The sequence below is a fragment of the Saccopteryx bilineata genome, chromosome 10 (assembly GCF_036850765.1).
Source record: "Saccopteryx bilineata isolate mSacBil1 chromosome 10, mSacBil1_pri_phased_curated, whole genome shotgun sequence".
NCBI classification, from domain to species: domain Eukaryota; kingdom Metazoa; phylum Chordata; class Mammalia; order Chiroptera; family Emballonuridae; genus Saccopteryx; species Saccopteryx bilineata.
Genome location: NC_089499.1, coordinates 26,648,257 through 26,674,564, shown reverse-complemented (window position 1 = coordinate 26,674,564; position 26,308 = coordinate 26,648,257). Strand labels below are relative to the sequence as shown.

General features: G+C 37.7%; 1 protein-coding gene across 1 annotated transcript in view; it reads left to right on the top strand.

The window, feature by feature from the left end:
* UBE2E2 (ubiquitin conjugating enzyme E2 E2) overlaps nucleotides 1–26,308 on the top strand; it is a 315,548-nt gene that overhangs the window by 20,162 nt on the left and 269,078 nt on the right. The window lies entirely within an intron of this gene.

Below are 26,308 nucleotides of genomic sequence, written 5' to 3'. Positions count from 1 at the left end.
GATTGTGATTTAACATAAAATTGCCTTTCTCTATTTCAGTAAGGATGTGGTTACTCTCTTCAGAAAGGGAAGTAGAGCATAATTTTAGTTTGACTTATTTTTGGAATAAAGTTTAACAGTGCTTTTGTGGTTGATTTTTTTTGTTTGTTTGTTTGTGGTGGTTGCACATTTGTCCTAATGGCTAGGATGAATTAATTTCTAGAAGTCTACTAAATTAAAGCTATCTGCCTAATTGAAGGAGTCAAATGTCATTCCCCTAGTACTGCCTTTGTGTGTTACCTTTCACAGTAACCCGTGCCTCTCAAAACCCTTCCTTGTGGTGGCCTGGGTAAGTGCAAGCTCTCTGTGACAGATAGAGATCATGGGAGGGAACATCTGTGGGTTTACCTGGTTAGGCATTTGGAGTGAAGGATTTCTATCTATTGTCCCTGTGGGTGTGGGTGGGTGTCGCATTCCACTTAGATTGTGGTCTACTATTACTTCCTGGAATCTGAACAGACCAGTACAATCTAGTTTGTGTGTATGTCAGGTTAGAGATCGGAATTCTAAATCTTGGTACATCTCTTACATGACATACAGTGAAGCAATTCTTGGGATCATATTGAAGGAACTAACTAGCATGTGTTTTAAGTATTCTGCAAGTCTGTCATTGAACTTGTGGACATAAAGTCTCCCTGAATTACATCACTTATTGTAGGTAGATAAGTTTACCTAAGGCATTTTTAGAGGAAGTTACTCTACTGTTACTCTACTGTAGTATTGCTTAATTTTTTTCCAGGTTTTGAATGACCCTAAATATTTTTTAAAAGAGTAGCTACAGAATACTTTGATATTAGGTTGGATTTATTCCTTCTTATATGAAGCAGGTGCATGCACATCTTTGTTTCTTTTTCACTTATTTGTTATCCTTGAGGTAAAAATGCAACAAAAGCTGAGTTAAATTGTCTTTTTTTAAAATGACGATATGAGAGTTAATGTTTAAAAACCAAACTTTATATACATCTAAGAAAAAAGTTTCTGTTCACGAAATCATAGGATCTATAGGGCCATATACATAGAAAATTAAACATGCCTTTGGTGAAGTTTGGTTACATACTTGAGTATTTCCTATAAATAGTAGAGTTTGTTTGCTTGGCCTCAGCTTGTTCCATGGATAACATAATTGATGCATATAATTTGCAAGGGCTCTATTTTGAAGTCTCTGCAGATTCAGAAATCTTTTCATACCACACGCTGAGTTGGAGGTACTGGGCTGCTGGTTACCATGGCTTACTACCTCAGTGCCTTGCACACCAGCTTAGCTGGATAGAGGGGGTCAAATTCATGCTGTATCTAGACAAAGCTCTAACAGGCAGAATTGCTGCCCCTTGTAGATGACTATATTGTGACTTTTAGCATTCCTTACAGGTTATCAAAAGCACCGATCTTAAATCTGTGTGCTAGTCAGTGTGTTTGTTGATAAGTCCTTGATGCTAGTGCTAAACTGGCAGCTTGCTAGTAAAGTTGCCAAATTAAAATTTAAAATATTGTTTAAAAGAGAAGTTCTTCTTCTGTATTGCAAAGAAGCTAAATTCAAATGCTGGGATGATCTGAGTTGTCCAAGTTTGTATTAGCTTTATGAGCATGGGAGTGGGACAGATTCTTACTATATTTTGAAAGTACAGATAACAGCAAAATGATACATTTGGGTTTTGATTTTTGACTTAGTAATTGAGCAAGTAAAAGGAGGAAACACTAAGAATAGAGGATGTAGTTCAGTTTTACTAGCAGTTTTCACTTTTTGTTGCTATGTTTCAATGATTTACATTCATTGAACCACAGGCTTTGCTTTACTTTTTTAAAAAATTGTAACAGCTTTTGGAGATATAAAATATGAAATTCAGTGGCTTTTAGTATATTCACAGAGTTGTGTGACCATTACAATCAGTTTAACAACATGTTTATTACCCCCTACCTTTGAGCAGTCGCCACTTTCTCGTTTCCTCCCAACTCTTCCACCCCCCAGCCCCAGGCAAGTGCTGTCTACTTCCTGTCTCTGTGGATTCGCGGATTCTGGACATTTTGTATAAATGAAATCATACAATATGTGGTCTTTTGTGACTTGCCAATTTCATGAAGCATGTTTTCATGGTTCACCCTTGTTGTTACATGCATCATCAGTGTTTCATTTCTTTTCATCTCGATGGCATTCTGTTGTACGGATATACTACATTTTACCCATTCATCAGTTGATGGACATTTGGGTTGTTTTCACTCTTTGGCTGTTACGAACAATGCTGCTGTGAACATTTGTATACAGGTTTTATGTGGGCATTTGATTTCAATGCTATAGGAGTGGAATTGCTGGGTCGTATATTATAGTATGTAACTTCGTTGAACCTTTTGGGGAACTGCCAGATTATATCCCAACGTGGCTGCACCATTATACCTTCCTGCCATCAGTGTATGAGAATTCCGGTTTCTCCACAGCCTTGGCAGCTGTAATTGTCTGTCTTTTTTATGTTAGCCATCTTAGTGTGTGAAGCAATATGTCATTGTGGTTTTGATTTGCATCACCATGATGCATAACGGTGATGACTCCCATCATTTCATGTGCTCACTGACCATTTTTATATCATCTTTGGAGAAATGTCTGTTCAAGTCCTTTGTCCATTTTTAAGTCGAGTTGTCTTTTTATTATAGAGTTGTAATTTTTTTATTTTTGATACAAGTATCAGATACGTGATTTGCAAGTATTTACTCCTATTCTGGGGATAGTTTTTTCAGTTGGTAGTGACCCTGAAGTACAGAAGTTTTACATTTTGATGAAGGCCAGTTTATCTCTTTTTTCTTTTGTTGCCGTGTGGTTGGTATGATTTCTAAGAAACCGTTGCCTAATTAATCCAAGACTCTAAAGATTTTCTCCTATATTTTTCTTGTGAGAATTTTTGTTTTAGCTGATCTATTTTATATATGGTGTGAAATAGAAGTTCAGTTACAGTTATTTCCTTGTGGAGACCTAATTATCTCAGTACTATTTGCTGAAAAGATCTTTTTTCCCATTAACTATGCTTGACATCTTTGTTGAAAAATGAATGGATCGTAAATGTAAAGGTTTATTTTTTAACTGTCAATTTTATTTCATTGATTTATATGTCTGTCATTATGCCAGGACCATACAATCTTGATTACTGTAGCTTTGCAGTAAGGTTTGAATCAGAAACTGCAAATCCTCTCAGTGTTTTTCAACCACTGATCCATGGATTCTCCAGAAATTTCGTTCCAGTACATGAAAGAGTTAACCACCAGGACATTTTATAAAGATGATAGACCCAGTGATCTTAGTCAAATTCACTTATGCTCAGGGTGATTTCTGCCTTAGCAGTCCCAAATAGCTCTCGTATTTTCACCGGTCCCCAAGTGTAAAAAGGTGAAAACCACTGCTCTGACTGATTTACTTTTCGTTGTCTTAATTAGTTAAGATATTCCCAGTATAGAAGAGGCCATGACTGGACTTATACCTAATATTGACTTGTACCTTACTGTTGACGAGAGCCATTTAATAGAGGAAAATGTAATTTCCAGATTATAATAATGAAGCAATAATATAGGGAAAAAAATGTGTGGGTTAACATTTTTCAAAACTATATGATATAACAGGAAGGCATTGAGATAGAAATTTGGGACAGTGTCTTACATTGGTGTGATTTCTAGAAAGAGTCACAAGTGCAAAAATCTACTTATTGCCACTAATTGTTTTCCTTCTATTGTCATTATAGTGATAATTATATAGCATTTTGTAGCTTTATAAGGGTTTTCATATATGATGTCATTTAGTCTTTTATCTGCTCTGTGGGACACCTGGGGTTGAGCAGCTAGCTCAGGGTCGCACAACTAGAAATGGTTGATTTGGATTTAAACCCAGGGTTTGTTTCTTTTTAATCTTTTATTCTTTATTTTTTCATGTATGTGAGTAGATAGAGAAATAAACTCAAAATTACATTTGTGGCTATTTGTGATTCACTTAAAGAAAAAAAAAATCAACATGCCAGGCAATCCAGAATATTACTTGGCCTCTGTTTGACTTGTATTTCTGTGTTTCATGAGTCAGGATTTAGCTGGAACCTTTGAAAAATAATTTTTTGAGTATAATGATTTTTACCACACTCACTTGTGCGTGTGTATATATGTTAATGTTATTATTACTGGCACTCGTTGAGGTAAAGGATTCCTTTATATTTAACAATTCTTAACTCAGTGTTTGTAGATGTCTGTCTTCTTAATGCCAAATTGACCCTGTTACTCTAACTTTAGGTCACATTCCCCTACAGTTCACGTTAGTAGTATTTATTGAGGGTTCAATAGTAGATAATGTGCTAGATGAAGTTTAGGCTCTCCAGGTGTAACTCCTAATCCTTAGAGATCTCTTACAGTTAATTCAGATATGAAGCAGACGGATCCTTAAAGGACCAAGACTATGAGTATGATGGTACTATTTATTTGTAGAAACTGCCAATATCTGTGAACTCGGCAAATCTTAAAGTTGATAATGCTTCTCTTTTTTATGTGAGTAGTCCGGAAGCTAATAGCCTTATAACTTTTCTACTTTAGTGATTAACTGCATTTTGTGTTGATATACCTTAGCCCTCATTGTGTTTTATTTTATTACTCTTTCTCCCCTTTTATATCCATATCTTCATTTTACACTAAACATTTTAAGCTGCCTCAGAATTTTTTTTTGGAGCAACACAGATTACTAGCAAATAAACTGAATAACTGGAAGGTGATGTAAATGTGTATTGGTTAGCAGAATGCTGGAATGCCCCTTACGTGGAGTCACTAACATGGTAAATTTAAAATATATGTTGAGTCTCTATGTTATATCTTTGTATATAGATAAATTAAATTATCTCTTTAGTATAAATAATTGAGTAGTATTCTTATATATTTACTCCTGTGAATTTTTGACTCAGTTGTTGCAGTGTTGAGTGGTTTTACATGGACTTGATGAAGACTGAAGTCTTTAAATAGCATTTGGTATACACTAAGTGGTTAGGACAGCTAGAGAATTGTTTGGACTGTCACCTGCGGGTTGGATAGCTGAAGAGCTGGAGTCTGTGTACAGTGTGACAGAGAAGGAGAAAGCATGCTCTTACCTTCTGTTCTGTTGGCATTTCAGAGCTTCAAGCTTACGTCCTCGTATTCCTGCCTGCTTTTATCATGTTTAAAGTTATCCTTTGTTACTGCCAAGAGTATGCAGGGTGGGCAAAAGGAGGCTTACAGTTGTAATACAAATAAATAATACGAGAATAAATTGTTTTGTATATTCACAACTGTAAAGCTCCTTTTGCCCACCCCGTATGTGTGGTTTTTGTGGGGTTTTTTGCCTGTAATACCTTGAGGCTGACTTTTCACCTGGGGCCACAGCCAACGTAGAGCCTTAAGGGGCTGTTACTTTGAATGGGAATGTCACGTGTAATTGCTGTCTTGTACCTTTACTTCAAAACTGTACTCTGGGGACCTGACCTGTGGTGGCGCAGTGGATAGGGCCTTGACCTGGAATGCTGAGGTTGTGGGTTCGAGGCCTCGGGCTTCCCCCGTCAAGGTACACACAGGAAGCAACTGTTATTACGAGTTGCTGCTTCCCACTCCTCGCCCCTGCTTTACTCTCTCTCTCTCCTCTCTCTAAAATGAATAAACAAAATCTTAAAAGAAAAACCGTACAATAGTGAAATAATTAACTATTTCAGTTTCTTCTTTCAAAATGTAATGTGTTACTTCTGCCTTTAACCATAGATTTTAAAATGTTTCTTTCATAAGAAAGGAAAATATTGAGTGTGATCAAGTGAGTTTTATGCCCATTACTTGTGGTCTTTGATATATTATTATTGTTCTATTATTTGTTGCTTTAAAAACAGTACAAGAATGTGTTTGACAAAAAAATATTAAATTATCACAGTGGGATTATATTTTATAATAGCAACAGAACATTTTATCACTTGTTTTTAGTTTGCCCAGTTTTATAGCTAGTTATTATTTCAGATTTATTACCTAAGCACTTCAGATAGAAAGTGGCATATTACTCTCTAACATGTAATATTATAATTCCCATAGCTGCTTTATCTTTTAAAATGTCCTGAAAACTGTACTTTTAGCACACCCAAAGCATTTCTTTATAGTGATTATTACATTTATTGACTTACATATCTTTTATCAACTAAGCATTGTTACAAATAATAAGCATAAATATTTTGCTGATGTATTTTATTTTGAAAACAGTGCAAATTTTGATTTTAAATTTATGTTGTCAGAGTTTGCTTTTTGACTGTTTTTTTTTTTTTTTTTTTTTTTTGCAGATGTTCATTTAGGACTGTTTATTTAGAATGTCTGCATATTTTAGGGGTTTCCTGGGATTCCTTGAAAGGTACATCTAAATCCAGATTTGTGTAGAAGCAGCATGTTATTTTAAATGGATAAGAGAATCAGGCGAAGCCATAAGCTAAACTCGATTTCCTGTTCTGTTATGTAGCAGGTCGACTCTTTGTACTTTCACCTCCATGGAAGATGAAGCCTTGTAATAATTTGAAGCAACCAATAGGAGAGCCGGAGCCCTTTTACCAGAGTTGAGATTTTGGCCTTGGCCCCTGCTGTTTCCCCCCTCCCCCCAGAATCCATCCCGTGCCCCTCCTGTCCTGTACCCGCTGTTTCCCTTCTCCCGCTTTGTATTACAACCATTTTGCCTGTTTTACCCAGTGGCTGAGAGCTCTTTCTTGGATCTCTGTATTACAAATCTCAGTATTCAGTTGATGTTCGGTGCACCTATGAATAGATAAATAGAGTTAATTATCCTAGAGAGCTAACAGCTATTGTAAACGTCCAGTGCTTGAGGGTGGTTTGCTCAGTGCTTGACCAGCATGATCTAATGGTATCTTCACTACTACCCTCGTGGTAGATAATACTTTCAGACGGGCTCGTATTTTATAGGTGGAAGGACAGGCTTGGATAGGTTAAGTAACTCGTCGAAGGTCGCCCAGCAAGTAGCAGAACAAGGATTTCAACCTAGGTGTTTCAGACGTCAGCGCTCAAGTATGTTGAGACTTTACTGTGCTCTCTTCCATTTGCAAAAAATTTATGTGAATCAATGTAGAACAGCACTGCCCCAGTAGAACTTTGTGTACAAGGAAGGTGTACTATATCTGTGTTGTCCAACACAGCTCCTAGCGATCTGTATGGTTATTTCGTACTTGAAATGAGGCTAATCCAACTGTGTTAATGAATTTTGAGTTTTACTTAATTTTAATTTAGATAGCCATATGTGAGTTGTAACTACTGTATTTCACGGCACATTTCTAGAAACATAACTTCTCAAGCTTAAATTTATGCTTCGTTTCAATTTTGAGTAAGAAACGGCCAGGTCCGTTTGGCCTTGTTAAGGGTGCTTGTAGTGATGTAATTATGCCATACAAGGACAAATCCCAGTTGTTTGCAAAGTAGGATCTTAACACTGTTGAATGTCGGACAAATGTTTGTCTCCCCGCTCTCTTCCCACCAGCCACCATTATAGTCCTGAGAGTCAAGGACTCTTAGGAAACTGTTACTTTTAGAGCATAAAAGATCCTTATAAAGTATTGGTTCAATATTTATTTTTAACTTTTTAACAAAATGAAAGCAATATTGCAGGTCATTGTTTTTCCGATAGACCCATAGGCTGATGCGACTGGGAAGCTTATGGTCTGGCCCTCCATCCAGCCCCGAGGAGAAACGGCTTTTTCCCCAGTACACACAGTGTAATGACAAGCCAGGCCTGGCATTCAGTTCTGCTGGTCGAGTGTGTTGCTTATTTCATTGGTAGAATGGGTACTTAAGAAATTTAAATACAATTAATATAAGAAAATTGGAAATTGTTATTTGTGATCATGAAATGCATTTGAAAGGGATTGGAGTTATTCTGTCTGGAGAAGTGACGGGGCCCGTAGTAGCTGTGTTTAACTGTTTTCAGAGCCATGAAATGGAAGAGAGTTTAATTTTATTCTGGTGATTTCAGGGAGTAGAACTGGCAGGGCTGTGTTAAATTAGAAGGAAATAATTTTCCTCTTGATGTAACGACTTCATCCTCAGTCAGAACCGTCCATAGGAACAATGGGTGGCTTTTGGAGGTTCTATGTACCCCTCTTCTGGAGGAATTAAAAATAATCCTGTTTGCTTATTTCAGAGGGTTTTTAGGTGCCAGGTGCGAGGTAGTACTAGAATGGTATTTCCGGCAGCTGGACCCTGGACAAATGATGTTTATTTTTATCAGCTTTTGTCTTCTTTACCCATGGATTATGACTCATTTTTCCTCTCTTCTTTCTCCTTTTGGGGCCAGTGGTATGTAATTTTTATAGTTTATTGGCCTGGCAATTTAAAGCAGCCTGTTTGTTATCAGTTCCATATCTGAATAAATGAGGCTTTTCTTTCTTTCTATACTCATGACCTTTAAATTTATAGGAAAAGGATGATATATGAATAATATGAGGAAATAAGAGGCCGTCGTGGGTTTTAGGAACATAAACTAATAGCCATCAATTTGGTATATCTGAAATTATTAAATATTGTTTTATAAACTATACTAACCTGACTTAGTCAAAAGATAAAAATATTACTGTTAATCAGTGCCAACATAAGTTAGTCATCTGATGCAGTTAATCTTTGAATGTTCATTTGGACAGTATACAATACCTTGAAGTCAGACTGTGTAACAGAGTGGAATCCTCATGGTTTCCCCTCAGTCCTGTGGTCCTGGAAAAAGTAAATATTGTTGGCATCCTTATGGTTTGTTTGGGGTGTGTTTCTTCTGACATGAATGTCCCATGAGCCAAGAAATCCTAGAATTAAAAGAAAATTAAAAGTTTTAAAGAAACTGCCACTGCTCTTTACTTATACATGTAGACTGCTTGTTTCACTTATGATTTTGCTGATTAAGAGACATTTTAAAACATTTCTTCAATATTATTTTTAAAAAATGGCTGTCATGTCTGTAAGCTAGGGCAGTGTACTGTGGCCTGATGCCTCAGAGCACAGGGATCCGAGACCTGCATGCAGATGATGAGCTGGAAGGTGCCATTCAGCTGCGGGTGCTGGGGGATCCTTGCCTGCAGCTAGGGCCAAGTTGCTGAAGAGGAGCAACACTAGTGCTTTTTGCCGTTGACACTGTGGCTCTAGGCTCACGGGAGCCGGAAACGTAGTCCAACCTGTGGAGTGTTTGGGTTCCAGGTGGCCTGGCAGTGAGTGAGAGAGTCTGCTGGGGCCGGGCGGGGGGGGGGGGGGAGGGGTCTGGGGGGTCTGGCACTAGCCTGCGGCTGCAGGGTGAGACGGTCTAGAATCGGAGAAAGTACAACTGTTGGGGTTTGGAAAACAGGCGGCCCCTTGAGTTAGGAAGGACAGGACTGGGCGGGAGTTGTCTCTCTCGGTTCTCTCTGAGTTAGCTATCCCATTCTCCAGTGTAAGAGGCGAGATTTACCTTCTCAGCCAAGCCTTGTGCATCGCTTCAGTAAATGCCCTGCAGCAGCCTGTTTTATAAATGATAGTCTGTAGCGTTAGGGTCCTGCTTTGAAAACAGATGGGATTTGTGGCAGGGAAAAGGGACAGACACGTTTTCCGAGGGGGCACAGGAATTAAATTTACTGTCCTGTTGCATTGGTGTCATATCCTTTAGAATTTTAAAAGTCTACATAATATCTTGTCTCAGATGATTTCTTAATACACTGAGACAAACCCTTGTGCGTTCTGCTCTCAGTTTGAGTGGGTGCATAGCGGTCTGACACTACCCAAATGTCTTGTGTCTGAGTGGCTTTAGTTCTTGCAGTGCCCAAAGGACCTCATGGTAAGTGCCCCAACGGTTAAAATCGACCCCAAAGACATTAGAAGTAGCCCCCAATGATTATGTAGCAGACATTACTTGTTTTTCATTGTCTGAATTAATGGGAAACGAATAATTCACTATGAAGTAGAAGGTGAAAATACGTAGTGTTGCAAAACTATGAAATAAGAACCATAGATAGTATCTTGTATATATTTATATAACCGACAAAGTGTTCTAAGTACTAACGTCAGCATAGCCTCCTCAACTATGTAAATATAGGTGCTGTAAAACATTTAATAATTATAAAAATTATAAAGTAGTTATATAAAGTTGATTCTGTCTCCTTTTTCAAATTCTGTATGGCTCAGAGGAGGCCAATTTCAAGCAGGGAAAAGGTGTTAAACAATTTTTCTGAGTTTTCAGCTCGCTCGAGCTGTGGGTTGGGTTGGTTGCTCTCAGAATTTCCTTGAAGAAAAAGTTGTACATAGTTTCTGACATCATCATTCTCTATAGTTGAAATAGTCTTTCATTTCCCTGTTTGCCATCATTTCAAGAATTTAGGGGTTTGGACTGAAACATGACCAAATTGAGTATATAGTAATTTTGTGATCAGCCATTTGGGGACTCCTGATTGTGGATTTTGGTGATGGTAACTTTGAACAGATTTTCAGTCTCTTATGTGAAGGTATTCTGAGATGGACATTCAGTCAGACACATAGATGTCAGGCCCAGTGTCTGGGGAGTCAGCTGGGGCGTAATGACTTATCTACAAAGTAGAGACTATATTCTAGTCAGCACACTTTTCTTGGTAAGAAATTAGGCAGGCTTAAACTGATACTTATGTACTTACAACATTAAATTTATAAGTTAGACATAGTCAAGGACTCCTGGGATTGATGCCCCATAGTCTGCTGGAGGCTTGGGAGGCAGGGGGTTTACTGACATACTGACCCATAAAAACTTAGGATGAGAGTTTCTTTCTAAATGCTTATTAGAATTAGGGTAGGATAGAGCTGATATACATTTTGCCACATTGTTAAGTGGTAAGACTGTCACAGGATGAGAATGACCTACATGTTTAACAAAACAGCTGGTCAAGATTAATAGGAATAGGTTCAAAATGATATTGAGGCCTGGGAAACAGCAAAATAAAATTACATACTTTAATAAGAACATGCAAGATGCTGGTATGTTCAGAAAATAACTATCACTAGGTTAAGTGAAAGATAAAATAAGCTGAGGAGAGTGTATTTTGAAATCATTATTTTTTAACATTAAACAAATGTTTTCTAAGGGCCTATTACGTGATTATTATTGTGCAGGATACTGGGGATGCAGTTATAAACTAGACAGAAGGGAATGCCCACCTTTGTGAAGCTTCTGTTTCGGTTGTGGAGACAGAAATGTGTAGTTAAGAAAAACCCCAAACTGCGGGACAGGAAAGTAACAGACATAATAATTACTATGAAGAAAACAAACGAGGGGTGAGTTTTAGAGTAGGGAATCTACTTTTATTTTGGGTTTGAAAGGCTTTTCTAAGGAGGTGACATCTGAACTGAGAACGGAATGGAGAAGGGCTAGCTCTGTAAGGTGTGACAAGCTGCCTTGCTGTGGCTCCGAAGCAGGTGCGTGCTCTGGTGTGCAGGGCGCTGGCAGAAGTCTGGTGTGACGGACTGAAGGGGGGTGGGCAGTGGGCAGGCGAGTGCTGTGGCGCCAGGTCAGTGCAGAGTGAGGCTGGGGCTGAACCGAGCAGAGTTGGGCTTTCACGAAGACTGCTCTGGTTGCTCTGGATACGACTGGAGGTCGGTAGTCACCCAGGGGAGAGAGGATGGTGTTCTGGATTAGGGCGGTAGCCGTGAAGATGGAAAAGAAGGTAATTAGAGGTGTAGTTTTTGAAGGAGAATTCATAGGACTGCTGATGGCTAGATGGCAGATTTGGGAATGTTAGAGAAAAGGGAGACATTGGTTGGGTTTGATTCTGTTGGAAATGATGCTGTTACGAGATGGCAAAGGTTTGTGGGGGAAGTGGTTTGGCTAACAGGATCCAGAGTTTTGTTTTGGGTATGTTAATTGTAAAATGTCTGTGAGATATCCAAATGGAGATGTCAGACAGGCAGTTGAACACGGGTGGAGAGCTAGAAGTAGTTATCATAAAGAATTTTAAATACATAGGATTTGATTGATTGATATCTGGAAAGGGAAAACAGAAAGAAGACACCCCAAGACCAAGCCCTCTGAAACCAGAGCCTCTGGAGTTGGGCAAAGGGGGAGGAGTCAGTAAAGGAGGAGACAGAGGGGCTCCACCCAGCCAGCAGGAGGGAAACCTCTGTGAAGTCCACAGAGGAGGAAAGTATCCCTGCTCAGTGAGCAGGTCTGAAATGGATCATGAATGGAATTTTCAAGTGAATAAATAAAACGGAATAAAACAGTCATTACTCACTGTCTTCACAAGGAAAGTAATAAATGGATAAAGAACGTCGAGTTGCATTGAGAGTTCAAGAGTTGATTTTTATATAATTTTCCAACATGGTGCATGTTACCTATGTAACCAGACTCCGTAATTGGGCTTTGGAGAGAAGGTTTTCCCCTTGGGAAGCAGGGTTCTGCCCACCTGAATGTTGTCCAGTCGGGCTCAGGGGCCGGTTAGGAACATTCGTGAGAACTCACAGCTGGACTATAACTAGGGACTGAACACAGCAGTTTGTGCTTATGCGGGTAGTATGTCAGTTTATATATGTCTAGCTTCCATCTCATGGAGCACACAATTTAGGGTGGCCAACACGCACTTTATTTATTACCACTGAGAAAGAGTTGTCAGGAATGTTATACCCGAAGGAGAGTAAAGGCTAATGTTAAAGTCAGAATTAGCTCATGCATGCTCTGAAACGCTTCCTGTGCATGTGGACTGCATGTCTGTCATCACACTGCCCTGTGTCCTCTGTGTGCCAAGGCCAAGCCGAAGTCTCAGAGTTGGAAAGCTTTTCCCTACCTATGTGCATAAACATACATAGCCTTTTCTCCTTTGCTTCCATTTGGACTTAAGGCCGCCAGCTCAACCATCACCTCTGTCCTGTGATTCTCTCTGCTGTCGGGGCACTTTGTAACTTTGCGTTCATTTTACAGAGTAGTTGCTCTGTGCTTGTTTCCTCATCTGTAAAATAGTATGCTTTGTGTGATGATTGTATACGTTAATGTGTAAAGCACTAGAGTAGTGCCTGGCACATAAAGGTTGCATACATTTACCTTCCTCATTTGTTTTGAAGTTGGTGAAGGCATATGACATACAATTCATATTTTTCAATAGGGCATGTAGCATATAATAGGCACTAAAATATTTTTATGCAGAGAACTTCTGAATGCTTTATTTTTCTTTAAAAAGCTAACCATGCAAGAAGTATCTTGTGTGTGACCCTAGATTGCTTGGTTGTCAGTATCTTTTGATAAAGATTTTTCACTTTCGTCTGTATGTGGAAGTCACATCAGCTGGGCTAATGTTGGTAAAAGGAAGATGATTAGAAAGTTCATTAGAGGGTTGTATTGATTGTTTTATCATTAATTAACTCATTAGTTCTTTATGTTTACAGAACTCATTGATTGGGGTTGTGTTTATTGTCAGCTAAAATTTTTTTCCCTTAAAATATAAGCTCTAGTTTTTTATATTAATTATATTTAATATAAGGTACTTTGCTTTATTCTCACAGATGTATGAGTTGTCTTAGGTCTTATAAGTGTCCTGTAGCAGAGTCTACCACCATCAATAGTTAGAATAATAGTTTTTGAGACGTATACACTCCTACTTAATGTAAAAAATATTATACAAATACAATTATAAACAGAACCTTAATGCATTTGTTAATTATTTCTTTATAACATTGAGCTTAAGTTTGGTCTTAAGTTTTCATACATGTTCTGGGGGTGAGGGTGGGGGAAGAGTAAGTTAAAAAATATTTTTTTTAGTTTTTTTCTGTTTAGTTTGTCTTTTCTGATGATACGGCTCTATAACTGAATATATTCAGTATACATGGGTGGCTTATTTAATCATTTAATCTGTGTGTGCTCAGTGCTGTGCGGACATGGTATAAATGTAAGATATGGCTTTTTAGAAATTTATAATTTTAATTCTTGAAATAATGCTGTTCCACTGGAAATAGTGAGCGAAACAGCCGATGGTATACAAAGGAAGCGTGGCGTAAGTAGTAAGATAACTCATCTAGCAGTCTTGTTCATGTATTCACCCAAAACCTACGGTGCACCTCCTTCTCATTGATCAAAACTTAGTCAGGATCTCTGGATTTTTGTCCATGGTTTACCCCTAGACTTGAACAAACCTCTTATCTTCCCTGAATTTACTGCCTACGTCATAGGATAATAAAAGGATCTAATATAATAATGTAAATCAAAGCCCTAAAGCATTGTGTAAATATAGTTATATACTGTTGAATTGTTAGGGGCAGACCACATTACAAGAAACAAAATAGTAAGGGCTAGTTAACACTAATTAGGTGGTCTCGAACTGAACCTTGAAGGGTAGGCGGGATTTTCTCCCTAAAAACATCAAGAAGAAAGGCTGTTTTTAAAAACCATTGCACAGGATTAATGAAGTAGGTGGAGAAATGAGACTTTTCAGTAAGGCGGGAAAATTTGTTCAGTGGTGTGTTGTTGGAAGTTGAAATGTTCTGCATGAGTGAGTGTGTTGAGCAGCTGAAATGTATCCCTTCAGGTTCCCAAATATTTGTAGTTTATCATTTAAGATAGAATGTGTTTCTAAAGTAAGTTGGGCATTTCCCTCACCTCTGAAATAGAGTATACCGAGTTTAACATTTTCTTCATAGTTGAAGACCTCACTCTGAACTTGAGCTACGATACTGTAGTGTAGGGATCGATCTGGAACTGCTGAGTTATTGGGGTCTGTAGGGCTTTTACCTCATGCCTTATAAAGGACTCAGGCTGCTATCTTTGAAATTGAGATATAATTCAAATACGTAAAATTCAGCCCTTTAAAGTGTGTAATTCAGTTGGTTTAGTGTATTCAAAAGTTGTGCAAACTATCACCACTGTTACTTTTGAAACATTTTATCCCCCCCCCCCGAGAAGCACTGTACCTGTTAGCAGGCATTTCCCATTCCTCCCCCCCCACCAGCACCTGGCAAGCACTGTGGATTTGCCTGTTCTGGACATTTCGTAGAAATGGAATTATACAAGGTGTGGCTTTTTGTGTCTGGATTCCTTCACATAGCATAATGAAGACATTCAGTTTTATAATTAAAATAAAAATGCTAGTCAAATAAGTTGAGTGGGGGTGGGGAGGTTTAAAAAATTCCATGAAAGAAGGAAGGTGAATAAGAGGGAAGGGGATGAGATGGAAAGAAATTCAGATTTAGCAACTACTGAATACCTATAAGCCTGGCACTGTGCCGAGTCATTGGGCGCTAAAGCAGAAGAGGTTCTAAAGGGTGTGCTGGTGGTTCATCCTTTGGTTGATGATAATTGGATTTTGAGTAGAAAGAAGTTATATCCTCTTTTAATGGGTAGACTTGCAGAATGAGCTCTTTGAAAAGGAGTAGGAAAACTTATTGTAAGTTGATTATTTATAGTTCACTTTTTGACTGAAATGATTTTAACTTTAGTCTTTTAAAGTATAATTCCCATTTCTTCCCAGTTTCCCTGTGGCTCTTGTTCCATGGTACCAGCCTGTCCTTGGTTATAGTTTTTTATTTATCATAGAGCAGGCAGTTGAATTTTGGACATATTGACTAGAAGAATAGGCATCTCAATAAATTCTCTATATACCTTATTGCTTAACATTTCAGATTAGGCTAATTTGCTAAGCACTCACATTTTATTAACTAGTAATTTCCATTTTTCATTTAATCCACTGAGACAGTCTTGCATCCCCCCCCACCCCCAATTTCAATTGTTCAAGTTTTAATTGTTTAGATCAGCAGTTCTTATAGGGATTAATTTGTGTTTTGTTTTAAAGCTCTGCTAATGCACTAGGCAGTTAAAATATTTTAAATTTATTAGGTAAACAGCTCAGTTGGGTAAAACTTGATATATGACAGTGTGTACCTGCATAGCAGTGTGCTTATTATATTAATTATCAGTACTCAGTTTCACTGTGTTATCCTTAATAAATGGTAATGATCCAGTTATTTTGTTGAAGGGAGAAAACCTGTCATTAAGCAGCTTTGCCTCTGCAGTGCACACTGCACTATTTATGATGCCCTTGTGAGTCTGTGGGGCTTACTCTGTCTGTAGTAAACGCTGCAGATGAACTCAGACAGGCTCTTCTGGCATTTTCACCATTATGCGTTATACACCTACTAGAGGGGTGAATTAAGCCCTCTATCTGGTGGCACTGTGCTTATGTAGGCCTAAATTTTTTCTCTATCCATATTTACTTTTAACTGACTATTGGGTGAAATTATAATTCTATTAGCATGTCTTAGTATTCAGTGAGGTTTTTTTTTTTTTTGGTAGAGTTTTTTGACCTTTAATAATGGAGCATTACATAAATGTTCTAAATGAAATTTAATAATAGTGAAAATTTATATTGATTAGCTAGTCAAATAGATGCTAACAGTTGAGGTTTAATTTTATTGTTTGAGTTTTATTTTTGTTCAGCTGTCTGTAAAATAAACCCATCACTTATTTAATCTCTACGTCTAGCTGCCTACTCAACACTCTATTTCAGGGGTCGGGAACCTTTTTGGCTGAGAGAGCCATGAACTCCACATATTTTAAAATGTAGTTCCGTGAGAGCCATACAACGACCCGTGTATGTTACGCATTATCCAATAAAAATTTGGTGTTGTCCCGGAGGACAGCTGTGATTGGCTCCAGCCACCCACAACCATGAATGTGAGCAGTGGAAAATGAATGGATTGTAATACATGAGAATGTTTTATATTTTTAACGTTATTTTCTTTTTATTAAAGATTTGTCTGTGAGCCAGATGCAGCCATCAAAAGAACCACATCTGGTTCGCAAGCCATAGGTTCCCGACCCCTGCTCTATTTGGATATTTATTAGACACTTTGAAAGTAACAAATCCAAAGCTGAACTCTTGTTTCCCTTCCCAAATCTGTTTCACTTAGTCTTTTTCATTTCACTTAATAGCAAATCCACCTTCCAGTTAGGCAGAAAAACCTTGGAGTCATCCTTGATTCCTATCTTTCCCATTCTACATCCAGCTGTCAGCAAATCCTTTTATTCCTACCTTCAAAATATACTTAGCGTCAAACACTCTCTCTTCCTCCATTGTTACAGTTCTGGTCTAGCCCAAACGTCATTTCTTGCTTGAATTAATTACTACAGCCTCACAGCAGATCTCCTTCCATCCTTCCTTCTCTATAGTTTATACTTAATATGGCAGGTTATCAATTGAAAAGTCAGATCATATTACTCTTTGGATTGTCATTACAATGATCTGTGAAATGGTTAGTGATCAAGTCCTCCCCTCCCCTTTTTTAATGCACGCGAGTGTGAGAGAGATGAGAAGCATCAGCTCATAGTTACATCACTTTAGTTGTTCAGTGATTGTTTTTCATACATGCCTTGATACAGGGTGGGGGGCTCAAGCAGTGACCCCTTGCTTAAGCAAGCGACCATGAGATTATGTTGATGATCCCATCCTCAAGCTGGCAACCCCCAACTCAAGCTGGTGAGCCTGCATTGAAGCCAGATGAGCCCACGCACAAGCTGGTGATCTCGTGCTCAAGCCAGCGACCTCAGGGTTTCGAGCCCGGGACTTCAGAGTCCCGGGGTTGATACTCTGTCCATTGCGCCACGACTGGTCAGGCTGATCAAGTTCCTCTTTACCTCTCTTACCTCGCCCATATTGCCTTTTTTTGAATAACTGCATGACTTACTACCTTTTAATCTTTCCCTATAATGTCACCTCAGTGACCACCCTACCTCAGTAAGGTCAGTCTTTTTTCACTATACTTCTTTTCACGGGACTAAAACACTTATTTACATTAAACATTTATTTCTGTTATTTACTTATGACTTGTGTATATTATCTATTCTCTTTCATTAGAGTGTTTGTATCCTAAAGGCATTAATAATTTAAGTGTGTTCAATAAATTGCACTTCGTTGGCAACAGGACAATGCTAGCACCCTAGGAACCTCCTTCATTTTCTCTCTCATTTCCTCTCAAGTCTGATGCTTTTTAAAGTTGTTTTCAACCTCACTGGACTTCATTCTCATACAAATGAAGGTGTATTGCAGTGTGGTAGCCGGTACCTGGCGCTTGTTTCTTCAGGTGAGTTTAGATTAATGCCATCCTTCTACTCGGTACTTCCTGTTCGAGTCCTGTGTGTTCCACAGAGCTCCCGTGTACATCAGAACAGCAAGACTGTTTGTGGAGTTTCCGGAAACCTGTTTTAAATTGTTTCTACAATTTTCTTTGCTTCTTACAAATACAGATGTCACAGGGATGAGAGTTTTCACCGTTTTACTAGAATCTTTATGATTTAGATTGTTTTATTCTATAGAGCACTTTGCAGGTGAATATCAAGGTTAATTATCATACTGAAAAGTGAAGTAGTATGTTTTAACTCCAAGTCTTTCTGTTGAGAAAAATTGAATTGTTACCATTAAAATGGTATTAGATTAATAAATTAGTTTAATAAAGGCAATTAAAATTTCCCAAAAGCTTATAACTTGATGTAACTGCTATGCTTGAAAATAGTTAATCACTGAATAGAAATATAAAGATCAAATAACTATTGAGGTTTAAACGAAGGGAAATTCACAGAAAACCTTCAAAGGTCAGTATTCCATATAGTTTTTTTCTTTGGTGAAAAATATTTTTCATTTGCTGCACTAGAGCCAATATTATGGACAGTTTCAATAATATTATATGTTGAGTGCTTATTTATATCAGGTCTCAAGCTGATTTTTAATTTTGCATTTGATGTTTTGCATTTTCTCTAAAGAGGAACCTCTCCTCATTTCACACTGATCTGCCGTTGGTTCAGGCATAATCATTTGCCAGTTTAGAGACTTTCTCTAGCATTGGTTAGGCTGGTTGAACTTCTCAGTACCTTTGCGATATATTAAAAAATTGAAATGAGTGGTCTACAACTAGTCTTTCTTTTTCTTAGCCTTAGGGCTTTAATAATGAATTCTTAACCAAATAGTTCTCATCAATATACCTAAGTACAATAGAAGGCTGCAGACTTTGTCCCACCTGTGCCAGTTTAGAGAACAGTTGACCTTTTATATGAAAATGATGCTGCTTCGGGATTTTTCTCTAGCCTGCACGTGGATCCACTTTCACTTGGTGTTTGAGTCCCACTGCATGTCAGTGGCACAGCCTTGGTCATTTTCCCCTTGTCCAGCCATGGAGGTGTTTGTTTGTTTTTTTAATCTGTAATGCTTTTAAACTCTTTTTTTTATAAATAAATTTTTATTTTAATGGGGTGACATCAATAAATCAGGGTACATATATTCAAAGAAAACATTTCCAGGTTATCTTGTCATTTAGTTGTGTTGCATACCCATCACCCAAAGAGAGATCGTCCTCTGTCACCCTCTATCCAGTTTTCTTTGTACCCCTCCCTGTCCCCCTCTCCCTCATTCCCTCCCCCCACCCCCTGTAACCACCACACTCCTGTCCATGTCTCTTAGTCTTGCTTTTATGTCCCACCAATGTATGGAATCCTGCAGTCTTGTTTTTTTCTGATTCACTTATTTCACTCCGCATAATGTTATCAAGATTCCACCATTCTGCTGTAAGTGATCCGATGTCATCATTTCTTCTAGCTGAATAGTATACCATGGTGTCTATGTGCCCCATCTTCTTTATCCAGTCTTCTATTTTTTTTTTACAGTGATTAAAAGCCTTTATGTAATGCTTTTAAACTCTTATTGCTCTATCCATTAGGGGTGATTTTATAAGTAGAAAAACATATACCCTGAGTTTTATATGGAATAAAGGGTAAATTGTTAAATATTAGGTTTATGTTGGTTGGTTGGTTGGTTGTTTTTTTGGAAAACATACTGGTACTTAGGAGAAACTTTGAGGATGAATATGCATTGCATAGAAATTTTAATCAAGGAAGACTGATCTTGATCTTTAATAATTATATTATCACATGTTGACAAATTCGTATTTACATACATTATTTGTATGTAAAGAGAGATTAGTGTCTAAAGTCTAGCTTTGTGGGAATTTATTTTCTAATACACATTTTTTTCCTTTTAACAAGTTATACATCTCTTTGTTCAGCCAGCATTTTAGTATTAGTGTTCATTAGCCTCTTTAATGAAGGTTTTTTTTCGTTTTGTTTTGTTTTTGTAGCACAGACAGGGAGAGTCAGAGAGAGGGACAAATAGAGGCAGACAGACAGGAAGGAAGAGAGATGACACATCAGTTCTTCGTTGTGGCACCTTAGTTGTTCATTGATTGCTTTCTCATATGTGCTTTGACCAGGGGGAGCTACAGCAGACTGAGTGACCCCGTGCTCAAGCCAGCTACCTTGGGTCCAAGCTTAAACCTTGAGCCTTGCTCAAACCAGATGAGCCTGCTCTCAAGCTGGCAACCTTGGGGTCTCCAACCTCCTCCACATCTCAGTCCAACGCTATATCCACTGCGCCACCACCTGGTCAGGCCTTAATGAAGGTTTTTTACAGTCACGGGAAAACAGCCAACTTTTTATTGTTAGTGCAGCAGCATAATTATACATGGTTCGTTTATTATCACTGAGTACTAGAACAGTGTTTCATAGAGGAAAACATCCACAGAAGATAGTAAATAACAGCAGTGTGGAAGGCCAGGCAGTTGTGTTAATGCCTTCATTGGGTGATTCTCTCTTTTTTAAAATTTTTTATTGATTGATTTTAGAGAAGAAGGAAAAGAGAAACATCAACTTATTGTTCCACTTATATATGCATTCATTGATTGAATTCTTATATGTGCCCTGACCAGGGATCAAACCCACAACCTTGCTGTTTGGGGACAACACTCGAACCAGTTGAGTTACCTGGCCAGGGCTTGAGTTATTCTCGAATTTGTAAGCACATGCTTACATTTTTCAGGTCATAAGAACTAAAAAGTCTAATTTTAATCAGCATTTCTTTTGCACTGTTATAAGAAAATAATGGAAATTTTACTTGGAGAAATGTTATGTATACTTTGGTTCTGAAAAACTTTCAGCATTTGTATGCAAATGGATAATGTTATTTTTTTTTATTTCTTAAATTTTTAAAATTTTTATAAAAGTTTATTTGAGCCAAAATTGACAGCAGTTGCGGGAAGCAGGATCTCAGATGCTACCCAAGGATAAGTTAGAAAGGTAACAGAAAATTCACTCTAAAGTACATTGTTTTTGTTTTGGATTATGTTTCTGCTTTAGCCCTAAAGAAAATTGATACATGCCAATAATTAAGAATGTGCAGTAGGATCGATACTATGCAGAGAAATTAGGGCTTTGTTAATCCTCATTTCAGATACTCCTTGTTTCCTTTATGTAAATACATTAACGAATAAAAATACTCTTTGGGCCTATTTATTATAGTCTTTAGTAAATGTGCTTAGCCAATAATTCAGGCACTATGGGGATATATAAAAAAAAGATGAGCTAGTAAAAGATATTGAGATTATATAGTTCATTTACATAAAAATGGAGGATCATAACTGAAAACCCACACCCAGGTTTTATTGTCTGTTAAAAGAGGGTAGATAACTGAAAAATAGGTTACAGATGGCTTGAAAAAAAGATAAAAAGGAAATAGAGTTTTCATAGGCGGTAGACATTATGCTGAATATTGTCAAGTTCCCATTTGTTTAATCTTCACAACATCTGTTCCAGGTAAGTGTGCTCACCCTCGTGGTACCGTTGGGGAAACTGATTCTCGTGGGGCTTACATTGCTGAAGGTCGCACAAAGCCAGAATTCAGATCCTAACTTTAAATTCCATTTTCTTTCTACTAAATCATCATAAATGACTGGAAACCCTCAAAGGATATCATTCCTTTAAAACTTCACTGAATTGGCAAAGAGTGTTGGATATTTGTAATTGAAGTAATCAGAGCAATCAAGCCATTTTGTTTAGTAATAATGTATTACATTAGAATAGCATTTTACACCTTTAATGGGCAGTTTCATGTCTGTTATCTGAGTACTTTATGTATTTTATTAGCTCTACCAAATAATTGATTTTCTTCCCTTTTAACCTTTCTAAAATAAAGGAAAACCATGCCTCTTTAAGTTCAGTAACTGTCTTTTGCACATTTATATACATAGGACTTTCATTCTCCCTCCCAAACTATTATATCCACGGTTGGGCAGTTATGGATAAATGGATTGGTGAATGGATAAATGAAAGGATAGGATTCAGAAGGAGTAGTAAGAAGCTTCAGGTGAATACATGCAAGTTGTTGAGAATAAGCAGTAAAATAAAATTTGAGCATAGACTACTTGATTATAACCAATTAAAATTGAAACACTTAAATTTATTTAAACCGTAATGATATATGTGTGTCTTCCCAAGAATTGTGTGAGAGTTCATAACAAAGCACCAGATTGTTGCCTGGGACTTAGTAGAAATTCAGTCCTAATTAACTGAATAAACAACCATAGTGGAGACTTTCTAGACTTTTTATTTAATTTTCTCTTTTTTCACAAAGCCAGTTCCGAAAGAATACAGAGAGCAAAATAATTCATTAATGGCTAAAATATTACAAAACTAGACTTATTTTTTATTATTCTAATATAGTAATATCTTGTTATTATCTGATATTAAAATCAGAAAATAACTTGGTTATACATCTATGAGTGTTTAATTTGTTGAGAAGAGATATTGGGCCTAAAGAAGAAGAATTCTTCCATAGAGTATTGAAAAGGCATTTCTTTTTCAGTGGGCTGAATTTAGAGGCTTACAAGGACACTTCCCAGCACACCTCTCCCCTAGAAGTTAGCTTATCAAATAATTCTGACCCTCACTATTCCTTCCTCCCCTGCCCCTTTTACTGAAGAGAAACAATGGCTTGTAAGAAGTCACTTGCAAGACTATACTTTCAGGGATCATTTCTATAGTTTGTAAAAAGTCACTTGCAAAGTCATTTGTGGTTTTCCATCTTGTACCCAAATAGCAATTCTAAAGACTGTAAGTAGTAAAAGTCTTACTTTGTGTTGTATTTTAAAAGAAGGATGTAGAAAAATTTGATCAGCATAAAGCTTTGGAAGAGTTTGTTGCATATTCCATGCAAGTATATTTTTGTCTACGGTTACCAGTTTCTTATTTCTCTATTGCAAAAGTACAGATCATATTGCTCATATTTTTGTAGTTGAATACATTTTTCTTCCATCAAAAAAAGCAATTATTGACTGGCCTGATGCACCTCAGCCTCACACATTTCTGTAGATGAGTCTGTCAGGTGACTACCTTAATGATAGACATCTGATTCCTGTTTTGGATGTGGGCTTATTCAACAGCCAGCATGATCTGAACTGCCCACATCCTCACTGGTGTTCCTCTCTGGCTTATTTCTAGATAGGAAAGGAATTTCTCTGGAATTTCCCTGAAGACTGCAACTTAATTCCCTGCTATAATCCCTGATTGAAGGAGTGCTAAAAGGATCAGGCAAAATTTGACAGTGTTGCACAGAATCTGAATTCTACCAGCTAAGTAGAATATGGCAAGCTTAGTACATTGAGCACAGAAACCTCTCCTGACCAACTTGCATATGGAAACCTCAAAAAAGAACATGCCATGTTATGACATGAGCATATAATATATAAATATTGAAGTTATATGGCATCAAGGTCACTTTTAGAATTTTTAGCGAACACGCAATCTTACATGTTTTTGCGTCGTACTTAACTTCTGTAAATCAGCTATGTATGCTTAAATATCCTTACAGAAAGAAAGGCGCGGGCATGGGAGAAATGTAGTTTAAGTGCAGGGTAGAGCCATTCAGCAAGTCCTGTCTTTCTGATCAGTTATTTTGTGTCCATCAGTGAGCGAAGGAAGATAGATGTTCTTCCAGTTCTTGATTGTGTTTCACAGAGTGAGCAGCTCCCTTTCCCGAGTGTGCTTTTAGTCTTTGCGGCTCCTTCATGTAGTGTTCAGCTGAATGGCCGGTGGTCTGAATGTTGCTCGAGGAGATCGGCTCTGGTGGCCTTACTGAGGGGTAGTGCTTCACAGGCTGATGTAAGAGGTATTAAAGGGTAATTGTGACTGTGTGCAGTTTTTGCTTTTTACAATGACTTTAGAACCTAATTCTGGAGTAAGATGCGACTTTGCTATAATTTTTCATGAATTAAAGATTAAGTAGATCAATAGAGCTGAAGCCAAATGGAAGCATTTGAGAACAAGTGGCTTTGAAGAATGCTGGACATTCAGTAAGCTGTGCATAGAAAAATAACTCTTTAATCAATCAGTTTTCTTTAAAGGCCACTTAGTGTACTTTCTATCTTTAAACTTGGGCCATAGAGAACAGTGGGAAACCAAGGATTGATTCAGGATAGATGTAGTTAACTTAGCTTGGTTTAGGGATTCTAGAGACCTTGATAATAAATGCCTACATTACGTAAAAATCTGGTCTGTATTAAATCTGATAGTTAAAGTAAAGAGGCTTTTATATTCACCTAAAATACACGTTCTTGCCTGATCAGACAGTAGTGCATTGGACAGAACGTTGGCCTGGGACACAGATGACTTAGGTTCCAAACCCCGAGGTTGCTGGCTTGAGTGTGGGATCATAGACATGACTCCCTGGTCACTGGCTTGAGCCCAAGGTCACTGGTTTTCCCACCTGTTAGTCACTGAGTCGCAGGCTCAGTTACCAGGTGGACTGTCACAGCATCACAGTGCTTGTGTTCAAATAACCCCCATTTTACTTAGTAATGGTCCCAAAGCCACGCACATAACTTTTATTGCAGTTTATTAAAATAGTTCCATTTTATTATTAGTTATTGATGTTCATTTCTACTGTGCCTAATTTAAAAATTTAACTATCAGAGGTTATGTATGTATAGAACAAAACATAGTATATATTGGGTTTGGTTCTATCCACAATTTTAGGCATCCACTGTGAGTCTTGGAATGTATCTCTTGTAGATAAGAGGGGACTGTTGTAGGCATAATAAGAAGGTCACACTGCACCTGACCAGTGGTTGTGCAGTAGATAGACCATCAGCCTGGGATGCTGAAGTCCCAGGTTTGAAACCTTGATGTTGCCGGCTTGAGTGCAGGCTCATCTGGCTTGAGCACGGGCTCACCAGCTTGAGCATGGAGTTACTGGCTTGATTTTGGGGTCATCGACATGATCCCATGATGACTGACTTGAGCCCAAGGTCACTGGCTTGAAAAACAAGTCACTGACTCAGCTAGAGCCCCCTCCCAGTCAAGGCACGAATGAGAAGCAATCAGTGAACAACTAAAGTGATGCAACTACGAGTTGATGCTTCTCATCTCTCTTCTTCCCCTCACTAAAAAAAAAAAAAAAAAAAAAAAAAAAAAGAAATGAAGACCACACAGCTGTTAGGGGATAAGCCAGAATTCAAATCCATGCTGACTCCATTTCCTTTACTCTTAACCCGTTATCTTTGCGGATCCCTGATCTCTATTAAGTTATTGTGTCATATATAAAGGTTTCAAATGTTTACTTCAGTTTATGGACAGAGGCTGGTTTGAGGATTCTGAGATGAGGTCTGCACTCAGTAAAAATTCTATTATTTTTGTATTGGAGACTGTTATGAGCATGAGATTGGTGAGTGGTGGCATAACCATATATCAAACTAGAGCATCAGAAAGCCAGTTCGTCCTGTATTCTAGTATGATTGCCTCGTATTTTGTCATTCTTTATAAGATGCAGTTATATGGAAAGTATTTCTGCATCTCCTGTAACTGTACACATTGTCTCTTATGATGTGCAGTATTTGCTTAATAAGAATTCACATGACAAATTCTTCAAGGATTTAATTTCAGAGAAAAGTTTCCTTATGATTTGGTACACTTCTGGCGGCCATTGAGAATTATTGCTTTCTGTTTGCTTAGGCTTCAAGGAAGCTTGGAGTTCTGTTTCATTTTAATTACAGTACCTTTATTAGTCTAGGCTTTTGATATGCGTAACTTCTTTCATTCTCTGTGGTAGGAGTTTTTAATCCATTCTCTGTGTATCAACTTCAGGGAGTTTATGAACCTCTCTGAAATGATAGGCAAAATTGTGTGTACATGGGATCTGGGGGAGTGTCCTTGTCTTTTATCAAACCTTTAGTGACCTCCACAGCCCCCTCTCAATGATAAAGAAAACATTGTTCTCTGGGTTTGCTGTTCATTTTATTATTTTTTTAATGGTCTAATTGTGTATAAAGTTTTTTTATTATAAGCTGCTCATACCCTTTTAGGCAGTAGTTGGGCTATAAATCATATCTCTATATTTAAATAATTTTCCTATTTCTCAGTTTTGTGAGAAATTTAAAAAGCAGCCTTTCTGTATTTAAAAAACAGTCTTGGAAAAATAAAGAATAAAGA